We start from the raw sequence: 18,073 nt of genomic DNA, 5'->3' as shown, positions 1-18,073 counted from the left end.
GTCCTCTGTTCCGAGACGAGGCTGATAAGCGAACTGAAGGGGATCCAGATGTGGTCTTACTATGGGTCGCAGCTGGTCCAGGATGAGCCTTTCCAGGGTCTTCATGATGTGGGAGGTCAATGCCACGGGCCTGTAATCCTGGGGGCCACTGGGACGTGGCGTCTTTGGTACAGGGACGAGGCATGATGTCTTCCACATCACCGGGACCCTCTGCAGACTCAGACTCAGCATAAACAGTTTATGAAAGACTCCACACAGCTGGGGGGCACAGGCCTTGAGGACAAGGGGACTCACTCCGTCTGGTCCAGCAGACTTACCTGAGTGAAGTCTCCTCATTTGCATCTCAACCTGGTATTGAGTGAAGGTGATGGGTGGGGGAGGGGTGTCAGGAATCTCACAGGAGGCAACATGTGAAGAGAGAGGCTGGCACAGTGGTGTGGCTCTGGATTCCAGGCTGACTGCAGGTGAGGTTGTGGGGGTGGGAGCAGACACTGTGGTGTCGAATCTATTGAAAAACAGATTCAACTCGTCGGCTCTATTCTCACCTCCCTCAGCTCCCCTGCTGTTGGTTGGCCTGAATCCAGTGATGGTCTTCATGCCCCTCCACACCTCTCTCATGCTGTTCTGCTGGAGTTTCCACTCCAGCTTCCTCCTGTAATTGTCCTTAGCCTGTCTGATCTTGTCCTTTAGTAACACCTGGATCTTCCTCACCTCCTCTTTGTTGCCCCCTCTGAAAGCCCTCTTCTTGTTGTTGTACTTGACACCTGTTTGGAGTTTGTGGGCACTAAGGACAGTTCTTCACCTGCCCTCTCAGAGCGTGGTGTTACGTCCCAGCGGTCTGTTTCACCACAGGCTTCAGCCCGGCTACCTGCTCAGCTGCCAGGTCGGTGTCCCGCTCAGAGGTTTGCTCAGCCACTTGTGCAGGCTCTGGCACAAATCCCTCCATGTCCACTACAGCCATCTGTCCAGTTAGCGGCTCAGCTCCCTGTCCAGCCAGGGGCCTCCTTAACTGTTCGTCCTGCGCCTGCTGCTGGATGCCCGGGTGTGCCTATCTGGCACCCTGCAGCGTCCGCACCACTTCCTGTCATGCCAGCTGGAGGGCCCGAGGAGCCTGTCCGGCCTCAAGCCATGTCAGCTGGAGGGCCCGAGGAGCCCGTCCGGCCTCAAGCCACGTCAGCTGGAGGGCCCGAGGAGCCCGTCCGGCCGCCTGTCTCCGCTGGAGGGCCCGAGGAGCCCGTCCGGCCCCTTCGCCGCCGCCGTTGCCTTCCGCACGGCTGGCCTCCTGACCGGCTCTGTCACCTGTGGCGCCCGCCTGGTCGGCCCCCGACCGTGTGACCCTTGAACTCTTGTGCCCGCGGGCTCCGGATCGGCCTCCTGATGGAAGATGGCGTGGCCTGTTGGGTTGCCGACCCCCGGGTCGGCCGCCTGAACTCATAAACTGTGGGCTGGTGTGTTGCCGCCCTCCGGGCCGACCCCCTGAACTATGTTTGGACTATTGTCACGTGCTCCAGTGTTTTCTGTTGGCTGTTTTTCTTTCTTGTTCTGGTCCCTCCGTCCTGGTCCCCCGCCGCCTGCCCGGGCTCGGTGGTCTGTTTTTTTTTTTTGGTTTAGGGCTGTCTGGAGCCAGCCCTTGGTGGGGGGGTGGTGTCATGGTCCTGGGTCGTGCGACCCAGTGTTTTGTGCTTAGCCTATTTTGATGTTTATTGTTTGTTTAGGTTCACTAAGGTAGTCCAGCCATTTGTATATATTCCCCTTGCATTAAGTCTCCCTTGCCCTTCTGTGTGTCTTGTACCGTCAAGTTCATGCTGTCAGTTATGTCATCTCCCCTGTACTAAGTTTCCCTGGGTCATGAGTCCTGTCTGCGTGGTTATGTTTAGTTCTTGTCATGTCTAATTTCCATGTTTCCTGTTTTACTTTGTAAATCTGTATTCATTGTCAGTGTATTCAGTTGCACCCTCCTGTCCTGTCGTTAGGTTCATGTGTGTCAGCTGTGATCCCATGTGTGGCCACTTCCCCTGATTATCCCTCATGTGTATTTAGTCTCTGTGTTTCATGTAGTCTGCGTCGCGTCGTCTGTGTTATCTCCCCTACCCCTTGTCATAGTTTCCCAGCCTTAACTAGTCCTAGTTTGTACTTTGTTTAGCCATAGTTTTCCCAGTCTATGTTCAGGTTTTCCCTCAGTTGCTTTGCTGCCTTGTTCCTTAAGTTTTCGGCCCTAAATAAAGGCTCGCTTTCTGTTAAGTCCGGTTTTGTGTCCTCACCTCTGTTTGCTCTTGGGTCCTCCACTCACTCCACACGGTCTGCCCCGGCGGTCCGTGTCAATAACTGCTACAGTATCATTGTTTAGAAATCTTTTGAAACTCTGAGATTAAATAATGTACATTTCCAGCAAATGCACCAAGAGTATGCATTTATTCACATAAATATAATGGCACATCAGTGGGTCTTATACCCAGTAATATCCAAAAAAAATCTATAATGTCATTAATGCTCCAACATTCAAGATTCTTTATTTATTCTTTATTCTTTATTTGTCATGTGCATAGTTATACAAGTACAACACGCAGTGAAATGTGTCCTGATACGCTACCCGACTGTGCAAAAAGAGAGAGAGTATTATAAACCGTTAGTGAATATATACAAAGAGAACATTATGTGCAGTAAATCAGTGAATTGCATACATTATATAAATAAAATAAAACAATCTGGAAATTTACAGTTTGAAATCTGAGAATGTACATTGTGTGAGCGAGGTGTTAAAGTGCCTTGTGCCGTGGTGTAGCCAGAATCAATCACTTATGGATGATTGGGGGGGGTTTGTGTCGATTGTGAGTTGACAGGAATCTGATGGAGAGAACAAACACAATCCAGCTGCAGTTATTGATCCATCATCTGTTCATTGATTGACACCTTGATGATGACTCCTGACATCAGAGATGTGAATGATGAAGATGGTTGAATGTGTGCTGCTTTGTTTTCATGAATCCCATTAAAAACACACTTACACTTCCTCAGACCTGGTCTCAACCATCGGACTCCAGCAGGCTCCACCCTGAAAGGAGGAGGGGGGTCAGAGCAGCACAGTCAGCACGCACACATGGACATTACATGGCTCTCATACACACACTGTTACACACTGATAAAGGAACAGTCCAACATTTTCGCAAAGACACTTCAATCGATGGATCAAACTGCTGATGATTTGGACTGATCCTGGATCTGTCAGTACACCACTGTACTGAATGCAGAAGCTGGAACAGTTTATTGCTGGGACGGATTGAAGTCCTTCAATATCTGAGCAGCTCTTGACCAGCATCTCCTGCTGTAAATGTTCTGTAGGAGGGGAGAGCAGTCCTGCAGCCACGTTCTGCCATACGGATCACTCTCTGAAGAGCTTTTTTATCCTTAACACAGCTGTTCCCATACCAGGATGTGATGTTCTGTGTGAGGATGCTCTCCACAGCGCCTGTATAGAAAATCCTGAGGATCTTTGGAGAGACCCTGAACTTCCTCAGTTGTCGTAGGTGATACAGGCGCTGCCTAGCCTTTTTGGTCTGGACCTGAATGTGGGCAGCCCATGTCAGGTCAGAGGAGATGTGGACACCAAGAAACTTGAAGGACTGCACCCTCTCCACTGGAGCTCCATTGATGATAATGGGTTTGTAGTCTCTGTGCTTACTCCTTCTGAAGTCCACCACCACCTCCTTGGTCTTGCCAACGTTCAGCTGGAGATGGTTATCCTGGCATCACAATGCCAGATTCTTCAGTTCATCCATGTTGGCTGCCTCATCGTTGTTGGAGATGTCGTCAGCAAACTTCACAATGGTGTTGGAGCCATGAGTAGCCACATAGTCTGAAATTTAGAAGGAGTAGAGCAGTGGTGAGAGTACACACCTCTGTGGTGCTCCCGTGTTGATGGTGATGCTGTCGGAGATGCACCTACCCCCCTCACCACCTGAGTTCTACCAGTGAGGAAGTCCAACACCCATGCAAACAGACTGCTGTTGAATCCTAGATCCCTGAGCTTTGTGAACAGTCTACCGGGCACTATTGTGTTGAACGCGGAACTGTAATCAACAAACAGCAGTCTCGCATAGTTACCCTGTTTCTTGTCCACGTGGCTGAGGGTGGTGTGCAGGACGTGGGTGATGGCATCCTCAGTGGATCTGTTGGGTCAGTAGGTGAACTGGAGTGGATCTGTGGTGTTTGGAATGGGAGGAGATGATGTTCTTCAACAGCCTCTTGAACACCTTCATTATCACCAAAGTCAGTGCAACTGGCAGGTAGTCCTTCAGGCATGAAGGCTTGGGCAGAGGGATGATGGTGGATCTCTTGAAGCATATGGGGACCACAGACTTAGCCAGGGACTCGTTGAAAAAGGAAGTGAGCACACCTGCTAGCTGGTCAGCACAGCAACGCAGCAGATGACCAGTGATGCCATCTGGCCCCGGTGCTTTCCTTGTGCTCACTCTCCTCATTGCCGCTCAGACGTCATGCTCCACGATGTTGATCGCTGGTCCCTCGCTGATTATGTCACCGTCCTCAGTTATCAGGCAGTAGTTAGCATTAGCCGCCTGGCTAACCTCGAAACAGGCGTAGAACGCATTCAGCTCATTGGTGAATGCAGAGTCAGCGTTGATTGGCGCAGTGTCCCTGGCTTTATAATCCATGATTGTGCATAGTCCATGGCAAGATGGGCGTTGAAGGTGGCAGTCCTGGCGTTCACTGCACAGCGCGACTCTCGCAGTGGGGATGATCCCCTCCGCTAGCATGTTAACGAAGCTTACTGCTACTTCCGTAAACTTGTTGATGTCGACTGTGCATGCCCTGAACATGTCCCAGTCTACGTCATTGGGCGGGTCGTGTAGTGTAGCTTCTGATTAGACAGACCAGCGTTTCACCTGACTACCTCATCCCTACGTATGTTTTGTTATACTGAAGAATAAGTAAGATGGCGTTGTGGTCAGACTTTCCAAAACCTGGTTGTGAAACAGTTTTGTAGCCCTGCTTGTATGGCGTGTAGGTCCAAGATTCTGTCTGGCCACTGGGCATTGCCATTATGTGTTGCATCCTTCTCCCATGTGCTCTTGTGCTGTCCTCATACTGTTCCCTTGCCACTGAGAGTACATTCACCATCTTACAATGCTGTGATTGCAGCCATTCCCCAACTCTCTGTCACAATCAGTGACCATGAGTGCCATTCACAATTTGCATATTAATGATCCTAAACTGAGCTCACAGTCCATTGTTTATTCAGTGGTGCTAGTTTCAGTCATTATGCAAATGTACTCTTTATAAGACTGGGGAAACCTGCAGTCAGCTGAGACTGAAGAACTCACTTGGATGAGTGATGAAACTTTTCTCCCACTGAAAACGTTCAGATGAACAGAATCAACCTTTTGGGATTTTCTTACCTGAATGATTAAGCATGCTTTAAAATGTTTCTGTTAAAAAACATGTGTGAACACATCTTTCTCCCAGCAGAATTATTGAAGTGAAACTTTAGCGTTCTGCTGGTGCTACACATCACAAAACATGTTCTCTCATTAACAGATGTCTGTGCTGTCACTTATTATGAAAATGGACATAACATGGGTTCAAGCGTCCTCTTTTTCCTTCATCTTTGTTAATTACCATAGATCGTAGTGACCACAAAAGATGTGTCATATAATCCCCATAAAAACAGCATTTTTTTATAGAAATGATTATAATACAGATAATTGTCATGTTGAAGAAAAGAAGGAGAGTAGCTCACAAACCCTAAAGGTGGTGGTAATAAACAAATGTTTATTGATAAAAAGACCACACTGTGAAAACAAGTGAAAAAGCTGATTTATGAAGTTTCACACTCTATTTTTACCAAGATGTTTGTGTAGGTTGTCAGTCAGCCAGGTCATGATAATCTAAGGAATTTAAAAAGAAAGCGACCCTTTAATTTACATGGAGACATGGAGCTGCTATTTTTATAATCATCATCACCATTCCATTAATTATTACTCTGTTCAAAGTTAAAAATCCAACAGAGCTGCTCCTAACGCTTAAATTTACCATTCAGATCACAGTCTGAAAAACAAGTAGGTCAAATAGTAATATCCCTAATGGGTCCGACATGTAATTAATTCCAGTTTGTATGAATTCCGACCGAATACCAGAATTCATACTTGATAAAAAAGATGAAATATTAATACCTAATTAAAAAATACGCACTAGGGGGAGACGGGGACGGAATGAGCAAAGCTGCCAGTTATGGAGGGTTTTTCACAAACACATGCACATGTACAAACACACGTAGACATACAATTGTCTTCTTAAGTAAGCTGCTAGTTATATTCTTTTTAGGCTTCTTGGGCAGTTCATTGATCTCCGATCCTCTGTATACACAAGACCCAGAATTAATTTTTGGATTAACTGAAGGATTTTCAGGGAGATATTGCACAACTGCAAAAATTAAATTGAGCCTGATCAAAGAATTGAACTCTTTAAAAAAAAAAAGGGGGAAACTGTAAATGTTAAAAACAAATCATGACCTGGAGGACTGAAAATCCACACAGAGCAGCCTGTTGTAGATGTATCAGTCAGTCAGCTGTGATTGAACTCTGTCTGCAGTCACTCCATCCATCTCTCTGTCTTCAGGTCCTGAGGATGTTGACTATGGTCACGTGGTCATCAAAAGCAAGAAAAAAGCTGGCAAGAGAACAGGTAACCATAGTAATCACTACACTGACACAGCATGGCACTCACTCAATTAAATTAAGTTTTATTTATACAGCGCCAAATCACAACAGCAGTCACCTCAAGGTGCTTTATATTGTAAGGTAGATCCTACAATAATACATACAGAGAAAAACCCAACAATCAAATGACCCCCTATGAGCAGCACTTTGGCGATAGTGGGAAGGAAAAACTCCCTTCTAACAGGAAGAAACCTTCAGTAGAACCAGGCTCAGGGAGGGGCGGGGCCATCTGCTGTGATTGGTTGGGTGAGGGTTAAGGTTACTTTATTTATAGCTGAAGGTAAATTTGCGTTACAGAAAAATGATAGCATCTGGTATTGCTTCACAAACACAGACATGGTAAAACCTGACAAACACATATTCAGTAATTAAACAAAATAAATCAAATCAAATTTTTACAGACCAATTTGCAATTCTCATCAAAGTTCAGTTTTTCATTGATTATGGTCCCAAGTTATTTATATGATTGCACTTATTCTATTTTCTGAATGATAATAAGGGTGATAAACACACCCTTGGGGAGAACCTGTGGAGGAGAAGACTGGGTCAGACAGAACCCCATTTATTCTCACTCTTTGTGACCTGTCAGTTAAAAAATCTAAAATCCAGCCCACCAGATTGTTCTTGATTTCAAACTGTGCTAAAAGTCTTTGAATTAAAATATGGGGCTGTATTGTATTAAAAACAGAAGAAAAATTGATAGATGAAAAGAAGTCTTGCAAAAGTCCCTTTGCTCTCTAGATGTTTGAGAATCAGATTAAGTAGAGTCAAAAGCACATCCTCCACTCCTCTGTTGGGCGTGTGTGTGTGTGACACTGTGTGTCATGTTTGATAAGCAGCAGTCGTTCAACCGGGCCTTGTATGGTTGTTGAAGAGAATGTGCATTAAAGGATACGCTGTGGAATTCCCAGTACCAGTGTGATTGTGTGTTCTTCCTACTATCCTGCTAAGTTCTCTACCACCTCCTCTCAACCACTGAACACAACCCAACATTACAAAAGGTACATCTTCTCTTGGACCTCAGTGTGCAGTCTCTTTGAGCAGCTGATGATTTATACATTAAAAGGTACATCGCGGCAAAGTGGATGTCTGCCATACTTCATGGAAACAGACCACGCTGGCCTAGACGCAGACGTCGGGCGGATCACTGGATCATTATTATAGTGTATATTTCAAACTAATTCATTATTGATTCTCGCTGGCTTAACAGTTCTCATTAGGAAGCTGTTTTTAAGTGAATTTGACTTGAAAAGGTGATACTCATACACAGTTATTCATAAGTTTAGATGTATTTTGCAGCTAAACATTTTTGGTTTGGGGTGTTTACTTCTTCTACCTCCGTGTTTCAAAGCGAGATGAAACATTTACTGCTAAAATTAAGAATTCGCATGCTTTGGATATTTTTGTGTGATCAGAACTAAATTTTATTTCAGCACAACTGTTACCTTATATAGATTTGGGTCTTAATAAGTGTGTATTATGCCTACTCATCCTGACTTGACTGACGTGTGTGATGATATAGATTTTATGTTACACCCAAACCGACTTACTGCCAGACATAGTACTGCTGACCTTGGGCATAAAGTGCAAAGTCTACAAGCAGAGGTTGATATGCTTCAGCAGTGCCTTCATGAGTCTTTGGACCTCCAGAGGAGCAGTGGACTCAACAAAAAAGACCAGTCCCAAAAGTACCAGCTGCCCAGATTACTCACCCTTTTCCTCGGGCACCTGGCCCCACGCAGCCCACCAGGGACCTGTCCCAATCCCAGTCAGATTATCTGGAGCTAAATAATACAACCAGAGTCCTTGCTGCAGCATTTCACCAAGCTAAATTAGAGCCCACTGTGTTCGCTAATGATGGCAGTCTTCACCCAGAAGAATGGCTACAATCAGTTAATGCTTAAAAACCTCGTTAGACCGAGCAAATGCCCAAATCCTCAGAGAACTACCACACTTCCTAGCTAAGGAACCAAGGAAGTGGTTTAGTGTGCTCGGTCCTCATATATCGACTTACGCTAAGTTTTGTGAACTTTTCAAGACTATGTTTTTGCCTGCTGACAACCAGGAGCACATTTTGAAAGGCATCATGAACCGTTTCCAGCATCCCGAAGAGCCTCTGCCAACGTTTGTTGCCCATATGCCCAGTGAATTCAGGAGACTGAGGAGCCCACCATCTGAACAGGAGCAAAGCTCATCTGTAAACATGCAGTGGAGAAGTACAGAGTAGCGCTGTACAGGATGCCTGTAAGGTCAGTAATTGACCTAGTGTTGTGTGCCCATGAGCTGCATTCTGTTCTCGGCACCAGCCTTTCACAGCCTTCCCGATTTCAGCTGAAAAACGGAGCTGAGGGAGTTGTTTTAAATGTTCCATGCCTGGTGTTACATCTCGCACATACACTAACTGTTCCACTGATTTTCAGGGAGCTCGACATTCTCCCATGTCGGCTCCGGAGCTTCCCCAAATGCTGCCTCCTGATCACCATCCAGTAGCTCAGCCTGCAGATCCAGATGGAACTGACCCTGTCAGGGAGACAAAACCAGCTGGCAGGAGGCAGGGGAACTTCAGGGGGGGAGAGTGTTTCACAGGGGCAACCCTCCCCCCAGCCAATAAGTCAGCTCTCATTGCCTATGTCACACCCAAGTGTGACACCTGTGCTCAATCACGTTGAAGATGGAGCTTCGCAATCATCGTGGAACACCCCTCTCAGAGTTAAAGTAAACTTTAATGGGCAGCTCTGGATGCCACACTAGATAAAGGTGCATCTCTTTCAGCAGTAAATGCAGACCTGTTACCTGAAAAAAACCAAAATCAGTCATTAAAGAATCCGTGGGATTCTCCACCCATAAGACTGGCCAGTGGCACTAACTGCAGTCCATTAGGAATAACCTGGTTAACCATTGGATTCATGGGCAAGCGAGTCTATCAGCAGTTTGTGATAGTGCAGGACCTGTCATCCCCCTTTGTTCTTGGGATGGACTTTATGAGTCGCACTTCACTAACAATACATGTCCCAACAAGAACTGTAATTATGGATGATAAGCCCCCATGTCATGATGAACTCTGTGAAAATGGCTTTGTGGAAGCTGATTTTGATTGTGGAACAATGACTCTGCAGGACACTCAGCAGCTCTCTGTCCATGACAAGGCTGCAGAAGCTAACTTGGATTCTGTGGAAAGAGAAAGACTGTTAGAGTTGTTAGAAAGTTACAGCGACCTGTTTGATGGCCACCTTGGTTGCACTTCTCTGTCAGAACATGTCATTGTAACTGGGGATGCAAAGCCTGTTAACTTGCCACCATACCGCACCTCACCAGCTAAAAAGCAAATTGTAGAAGAGCAAGTACAAAAAATGCTACAGGATAACATCATCGAACCTGCATCAGGACTATGGGCAGCTCCCGTGGTGATTGTGAACAAACCCCCAGCAAACCACGGTTCTGTGTTGACTTCCGTCGAATAAAAAAAGCTGACCGTGATAGATTCTTACCCACTCCTACGAGTGGATGAATCACTGGACTCTTTGTCGAGAGGGAAGATTCTCACAACACTAGACCTCGCTCGAGGTTACTGGCAGGTCCCCATTGCTGAAGAAGCTAAACCAAAGACTGCTTTTATCACGCACTGTGGCCTGTTTCAGTTCAGAGTCCTTACTTTTGGCCTGTGTAACGCCCCTGCAACTTTTCAGCAGCTTATGAACAATGTTCTAGCTGGCCTGATTTATAAGTCCTGCGCGGTGTATCTAGATGATATTGTTGTTGCATCACCAACCTTTGAGCAACACCTGCTTGACCTAAAACAGGTCATTGGTAGGCTTAAGTCAGGCTTAAGTTAGGCTTAAACATGATAAATAAGTCAGTTAGATAACTTCAAAATGTTATTATTTGACTTTTTCCAGTGTTTTATTTGTTCCTGAGTAAATTGGTTTGCCTGAGATTAAAGTTATAGTTTTACACAGCTGAATAAACGTCAAACAGAAAACTGATTAAAAAGAAGTGTGAGATGGTAGAGAATTTACGCCAGTGTCCTGTTATATTTTAGATAGTAAGGAGCAGACGGTTGAGTTTATCAAACTCCACCAAGACAGCGGTGATGCAAATATGAAGGCTAGACCGTCCAATTTCACAGCCTCGCACTTCCGGCCTTCTCAGTCTTCGGAGGACCCGGCCCACGTAGACCATGAAGGCCGGTCTACGTGGGCAGCTGCTTTTACTTTGGGATACATAATAATCAGCACTGACTCAGAGGTGTGTGTATCCACGAATCCCTCTGTGTGTGTGTGTGTATATGTGTGTGTTGTACACCGTAATTTCTGCAGAGGCCTGTAAGTGGAGCGAGGAGCACCACTGAGCTAACCTGGAAGATATAAACATGTGAAACACACATACAGGTGTGCGATACTCTAATCCTGTGTGTGTATGTTTGTTACAGAGCAGTCAGCTGATCCATGTGCTGTGTACTCATCAGTGAGAGCAGGTAACATTTACATACAGGCAGAGATGGGCAGTAACGCGTTACTTGTAACGCGTTACTTGTAACGCGTTACTGTAATCTGATTACTTTTTCAAGTAACGAGTAAAGTAAGGGATTACTATTGCAAAATCAGTAATTAGATTACCGTTACTTTCCCGTAGGAACGCTGCGTTACTGCGTTACTAAAACCGTGATTTTTTTTGCGAGAATGTCTCATGACAGTGACGTGAGCAAGTGCGACGTTGGTGACAGCAGCTGTGTGCAGATCAACAATGGATAATATATCGAGTGCGGGAGAGAGTATGAGCGTGCAGCGTTTAAAGTGTGGAAGTACTGACCTTACTTTGAGTTTGATTCCATAAAAAGTGACAAAAACATTAGCGTCCATCGTGCGTGGGAAGAAAACTTCTTTTTACAGCGAAAAAAACCCCTAAACTTCCGAGCAAGCACCGAGTAGCTACGACGTGATGGGAAACTCACAGAGACACTCGCGCGGATTCTTCAACTGACCGCAGCACACCTGCACCAGGGTAACCCTCCGCCTACCCTGCTCCTGCTTTACAGGTGAAAATAGAGCAAAAGGACCGCTGAGTCTTTGACTTTATTTATTTTCTGCTGTGTTTTACTTGCATCTATTTGAAAGACTGAGTGAAAACACAAAAAATATTTTATTTTATGTGCTGGAATGTGTAGAAAATAGGTTTAAATGTTAAACTAATTTATTCAAGTCAGAGAATGTTGCATATAATTAAATGTTTTGCTTGATGCATAAAGTTAAAAGATTAAAACTAATAAAACAAGTTTTAAAAAGAGACTTTTCCATTTGATTACATTTTGTATGATGGATTATGTAGAAAAAGTAGAATTGGGCTGAAAGATCTATCACTTTATCACCTCTTCAGGTTGTAAATCGTGTTTTTAAAAAGTAACTAAGTAACTAAGTAACTAAGTAATTAATTACTTTTGAAAATAAGTAATCAGTAAAGTAACGGGATTACTTTTTTGGGGGAGTAATCAGTAATTAGTTACTGATTACTTTTTTCAAGTAACTTGACCAACACTGCATACAGGAGTATTTAAATAAAGGTCAGAGGTGAACAGCTGACATCAGTGATGTTTGTCTCTGAACAGGAAGCTGAGGACACACTCGGTCTGATGGACGACCTTCATCCTTCACTCTGCTCCTCTTTCAGAGCCTGCTGAGGCATCATCAGTTATTCCTGAATCTTCATTAGACAGTGGTGATCATGGAGGAGAAAGGTTCCACTTTAAGTATTAGTTTTGCTCTTTTCATTCTTCTGCAAACATGTGAATGACTTTAAAGGACCCATATATATGTATTAAAGGAAGGACCTGCGTTTAATAAAAGTTTGTTTAAAACATCCCAGATGTGACTGTGTCTGTTAAATCTGACTGCCTGAATGATTTGATAATCATTTGATTGTTGGGTTTTTACCTGTATGTATTATTGTAGGGTCTACCTTACAATATAAAGAACCTTTAGGCAACTGTTGTTGTGATTTGGTGCTATATAAATAAAATTGAATTGAATTGAGTACTCGAGCATGCTGGTTGATATTGTAACAGTTGGTGAAATGTTAGTATTTGACCACTAGGTGGAGCTCTTGTAATGATAATGTAATTAACGCATTTTATTTTGAATGTTTTATTTTTATGTTGAGTATGTTAACATTTTCCTATTTGCATACCGGATTGGTGTACAGTTAATTTGACACATGGAAAATAACCGGTTAATTTTGTAAGTGTAAGGTAAGGGCAGAGGTCACTTCCTGTTTTGGGAAGTAAGGTCAGAGAAGCTGCTCATAGTGACGGTCTGGCCGTGGGAATGTCAAAGAAGAAATAACAAGTCCTAAGTTCTAAAAACACCGGTTTGTCTACTTGCAGGCCAAAGTGGTATGTTTGTTTATATTTTGTGAATTTTATATTGCAATATGTTTTAATGCTGAAATATAATTTCCTTGTACACCTGTATTTACCAGTTCCATAGTGTACCTGTGTACGTTAAGAGAAGCACAGTAAACATCAGTAAAGAAGAACTCTCGTGTCTCTCGTGTCATGATTCGGCTGTGTGCAGGCTGGATGAGGACCCAATCGCAAACTCACAGAGGCAGGAATGAACTCAAAATTCACAGCTTTATTGCTGGAGAGCAGAACCATACAAATTAAACCAGGAAACTATAACGTGGATCATTTTCCATCTTAACCCTCTGCGGTCGATGGAAGCGTCGACACGTCAAAATCACATGACCAATTTAAGACGACACAGCCACAAGATAGTGATGGGATTTCTGCCTCTTTTTGGAGAACTGGCTCTTTCGGCTCGGCTCATTAAAAAGAGCCGGGTCTTTCAGCTCCCAACCGGCTCTTCAGGTTGTTTTGTTGGTCGAAAGTAACGGACTTCAGACTACATACCAGTTCTTGAATTGTGTCGATGGGCCACGTAAAACCAGAGTTATGATAAAAAATACACATAATGTTTTTTTCTGAATAAAACAGCGGCGTTTACAGCAGGAAGAAGGTAAAAACGTTGTTTTCTACAGACAGCGCTAGCAAACACTCTCTGCTTGCGCGTGAAAAAATGAAAAAGAAAAAACCCTCCTTCCCCATTGGTGTTAGAGTTTACCATGTCAGCCAATCAAAAAATGTTTTGTTGCTTTAATTAATTTATTATCAACAACAACATAAAATCATGCACAAAAGAAATTACTAATGTAAAAAAACAAAGTGGATTTATTTATATGTTTACATATAAATATATGTGGTGGCCCCTAGAGATAAAGCAGTGGCAGAGTAAAACTAAACACGATGAACACAGGAACACCAGACCTCTTCAACATAAAACAGGAAACATAAGATGCAGACATGAAACACATGAAGGGGAAGGGAGACTTGACATGGGCGGAAGACACAAGGGGAATCTAATAACGAAGAACTAGAACAACCTAGGCATGATAAAAAATGAACTTAGAAAACCTGAAGGGCTTAAACATAAACTAAAACTCAAAACGCTGGGTCAAAAGACCTGGATCGTGACATCGCGTGTATGTGTACAAGCCTGCCCTAAACACATCAGGGTTACTAAATGGACAATCAGTGACTTCCTGACCCCATCTTTTTTTTACAGAGCCGGATCTTTCGGCTCCCAACAGGCTGTTTTGTTCCTTTAATTAATTTATTATTAACAACAATATATAATATATAATATAAAATTGTGCACAGAAGGAATAACTAATGTAAAAAAAGTGGTTTTATTTATATACCTTTATATATAAATATATGCGGTGGCCCCTAGAGACAAAACACGTACAAACTCCAAAACACATTTCTAACGTTAACTGAACTTCCAAAGCAGAGCTACTAGATCACTTAAATTACACAATTGAAAGCATGTGTGTGTTGTTTGTGTCTTTATACACAAGCACTCATATGTATTCAAATAATTCAAAGAAAATGTTCATTTACCTGTTACTACCACACACCAAAACCGGTCGTTGGTACTTCCTTGCTTGTGTAGCCACTAGGTAACAAAAGCTCAACACTGCCCCCTAGCATCCTGGAGCACTTCTGTTGTCTTTTGTACGTGTTTTGAGTTTTTATGTGCTTCTGAGTTTTTAAGTGTTTTGGAGTTTTTATGTGTTTTGGAGTTTGTACGTGTTTTGTCTCTAGGGTACTGTAAATATACTTTTATTTATTCACTCCATATAAAATGTAATAAATAAATCATATAATACAAAAACCAACTATTTAAATTTCAACTTTTAACTATTTAAATTTTCAGCTTTTTCCTTTTAAACAAATTTAAAGTGAAACAACACAAAACACTGCAAACCACAACACAATTAAATATAAATTAAACTATGAAAACAAAAAGAAGATGCACATTCTCTGCATGAATAAACTTTCTGAATCCTTTATCATCTGCAACTGAAAATAGTTGTGGATGATTACTATACCTTTCTGATGTGACGTTGTTGTCTCTCTTTCTCTCTCTCTCCCTCCCGCTCTGTTCCTGTGCTACTGGGAGTGTAACTACCGCCCCTCCCCCCTCTGCCCAGCGCAAAGCACACGGCTCGAGAAAGAAAAGAAAACCTACACTGGTGTCGTTCACTTCAAAGAGCCTGTATGTAAAGCATGTAAAGTCAATGGAAAGGCGCGCTGACCCGCGATTGCGGCTCCCGCGAAAATTCGGAAGCAGATTTGCGTCGCGAAAACGCGAAAACGCGCGTGAGTGTAGGGCGTTTCAGGCGTTTGACTCGCGAAAAAAACCACGCGCGTGAGTTTATGTGTTGCATTTTGTGCATACACGCGTTTCGCGTCCCCCGCTCGAGTTGGAAAAATCTGAACTCCAGCGTAAAATCGCGCCGCGACAACCAATCAGGAGCCTGGTGACATGGCTGTTACCTAGTTCAAAGGGGCAGATCCAGCCAAAGCCCTTTATTCTTCAATAGAAGGAAGGCTAATCAATGCCGTAGCAAACAACCCGGAGCCTACGACACCAGCTGCCTTCTGGACCGAGACAGGAATATAAAGGACCGAGCTTGGAGGAAGATATGTGAAGAGATCGGGCAACCTGGTAAGTTCATTCATTTCTCTTAAGTTTTCTCTAAAGTTTTCACTGACCCGGGGAAGCCGCACAAAAGCTAGCAAGCCACCGCTATTTTCCCACTGACGTACAAATACCGTTCTGCTTTTAGGCATGTTGTCATTTAAGAATATATTTTATTGTTTATTAATAAACAGCACACAGTGGTCCCGCTGTTCATCCGTCACTGCCTCTTTTTTTTGATTTCCTTTTTTCTGCACCGTACAGCATTGCATTCTGCAGCCTGATTGACAAATCTCCTCCGTGTCGTGTCTCCTGCGCTTGTCAAATTTATCATGTTTGGGTTTGATAACCATCACGTCCAATAGAAAACAGCACAAAAACACCCATAACTATGAGCCTCATTCGGAAATAGACACCTGCACCGTGAGGGAAAAAGGCGCACGAAAGTGGCGGGCAGATGAAGACAAACCGCGGCATAATAATACTTTTACGTTTTGCAATCTACAAAGGTTTGCACTTTGAGAATCAATTGTGAGAACTGTGACCAATGTTCATGTGTGTGTGTGTGGGGAAAAAAGTGTATAAAGTGCGTGGCCAGGGGCTAGTTATTCTGAGAACCCCTGATTATATCCTGTTTTTTTGTTTTTTTTTTCAATGTTGAAATTAAAATCTAGTAGCAGCCTTCTCATTTCTTTGTGTTTTGTGCTGTTTTACAGGCCCACAGGGGAGGACGGCTCCGAGGCAGATGAGGGGCGGGTCCCAGGACGGTCCATCGGCGCTGGAGCTGGCCATCCTGGTGTCCCTGAAGAGTCCACACCAGTCTCCAATTGTGCATTTCCTCCTCAGCCTTGTTCCTGCTCTGGAGAGCAGCTGGTCGTTTTTATTCCTGTCTCTCTGTAAATACTTATATTTTATATATTTATGTTTAATGTTTTTCTGTTTGAGAATTCTAATATTATTTCAAATAAATTTTTATAAAGACTAATGTCTCAGTTCTACTACACAGCAAATGTTGGCACACGACTTGACACATATCGAATTTATTTCATATTATACTAATGACAAAATATACTGATACAGTGGGATGCAAAAGTTTGGGCAACCTTGTTAATAGACATTATTTTCCTGTATAAATCGTTGGTTGTTACAATAAAAAATGTCAGTTAAATATATCATACAGGAGACACATCACTAGTGTGCGCTGCGTGTGGTGTAGGCGTCACAGCTCCTTTCAGCATGGCCGGAGGTAAGTCACTGCCACGTTGCTGTCAGCTAATTAAAGTTTGTTCAGACCTGTGAAGATAGTCGCACCGCCGTGTAATTATATAATATATATAATATATATAATAATGATTATTTGGTAATTTGGGATACATGATTTTTGTTCCACTTCTCACGTGTGCACCACTTTGTGTTGGTCTTTCATGTGGAAGTCCAATAAAATTGATTCATGTTTGTGACTGTAATGTGACAAAATGTGGGAAAGTTCAAGGGGGCCGAATACTTTTGCAATCCACTGTATGAATGATAAATGGTCCTCATGAGGAGACGAGGACATGGAGGAGGCAGCAGCTCTTAGAGCTGAAAGAACAACAGCAGCTTAGTGAATGAAACAGCAGCTGCAGTAGTAGCAGCAAGCAGGTGAATTCTGTACATTAATATGAATAGACATCTGACTATTTTACAGGATAGACAATATAAACATATTTAAAATTAAAGGAATTTGGAATGTACATTGTGCCTGGGTTTAGAGTGTCTGGAAGAGTCCTGTCTCAGTCAATTATAGATGATGTGAGAGCTTTGTCATAAACAGGACGAGCTGTTAATGTCATAGAATTGTCAGCTGTATGAAAAAGGCTTATAGTTACTTAATGGCAAACGTTCAAACTGAACTAAACAGTCACAGATTCATGTAGTGACTGTGTGCACAACGTTACAATTAATAATGATACATTTGTTCCAACAGCCTCTATGAAACTGATCTTTGTATTTTTCCATGTAACACAGTGGAGTATGAAACATGTACACTAGGGCTGTGCGACATGACCAAAATCTCATGTCCCGATATAAGAATTCTATCGTCCGGTAACGATATAAATCACAAAAATGTAACATTTTCTGTAAATTCTGTGAATCTCGGGCAGCTCGACTTGCGTGAAGTGTTTCCAGCTGCGCGTCATGTAGCTGGAGTCGAGTGTTTTAACCGATGCTGAAACGATACATTTTAGACATGTTGTAACGGCCGCCGTTTTCTTTGTGAGTATTTATTACACGGCGTGCTGCGGGGAAAAGCCTGTTCTA

General features: G+C 43.3%; 2 long non-coding RNA genes across 2 annotated transcripts; both read left to right on the top strand.

Moving 5' to 3' along the window:
• The first annotated feature begins 11,062 nt into the window (after nt 1-11,062).
• LOC145426122 (uncharacterized) lies at nt 11,063-12,585 on the top strand. Its single transcript, XR_013906882.1, has 2 exons — nt 11,063-11,208; nt 12,337-12,585. It is a non-coding gene; the product is annotated as an uncharacterized LOC145426122 (long non-coding RNA).
• Nucleotides 12,586-15,662: 3,077 nt separating this feature from the next.
• On the top strand, nt 15,663-16,757 carry LOC145425990 (uncharacterized). The gene is made up of 2 exons (XR_013906764.1): nt 15,663-15,799; nt 16,489-16,757. It is a non-coding gene; the product is annotated as an uncharacterized LOC145425990 (long non-coding RNA).
• The last annotated feature ends 1,316 nt before the right edge of the window (nt 16,758-18,073 follow it).

Source organism: Astatotilapia calliptera, chromosome 3 (assembly GCF_964374335.1).
Source record: "Astatotilapia calliptera chromosome 3, fAstCal68.1, whole genome shotgun sequence".
NCBI classification, from domain to species: Eukaryota; Metazoa; Chordata; class Actinopteri; order Cichliformes; family Cichlidae; genus Astatotilapia; species Astatotilapia calliptera.
Note: the sequence above shows the minus strand (reverse complement) of the source record. Positions and strands in the feature narration are given on the sequence as shown.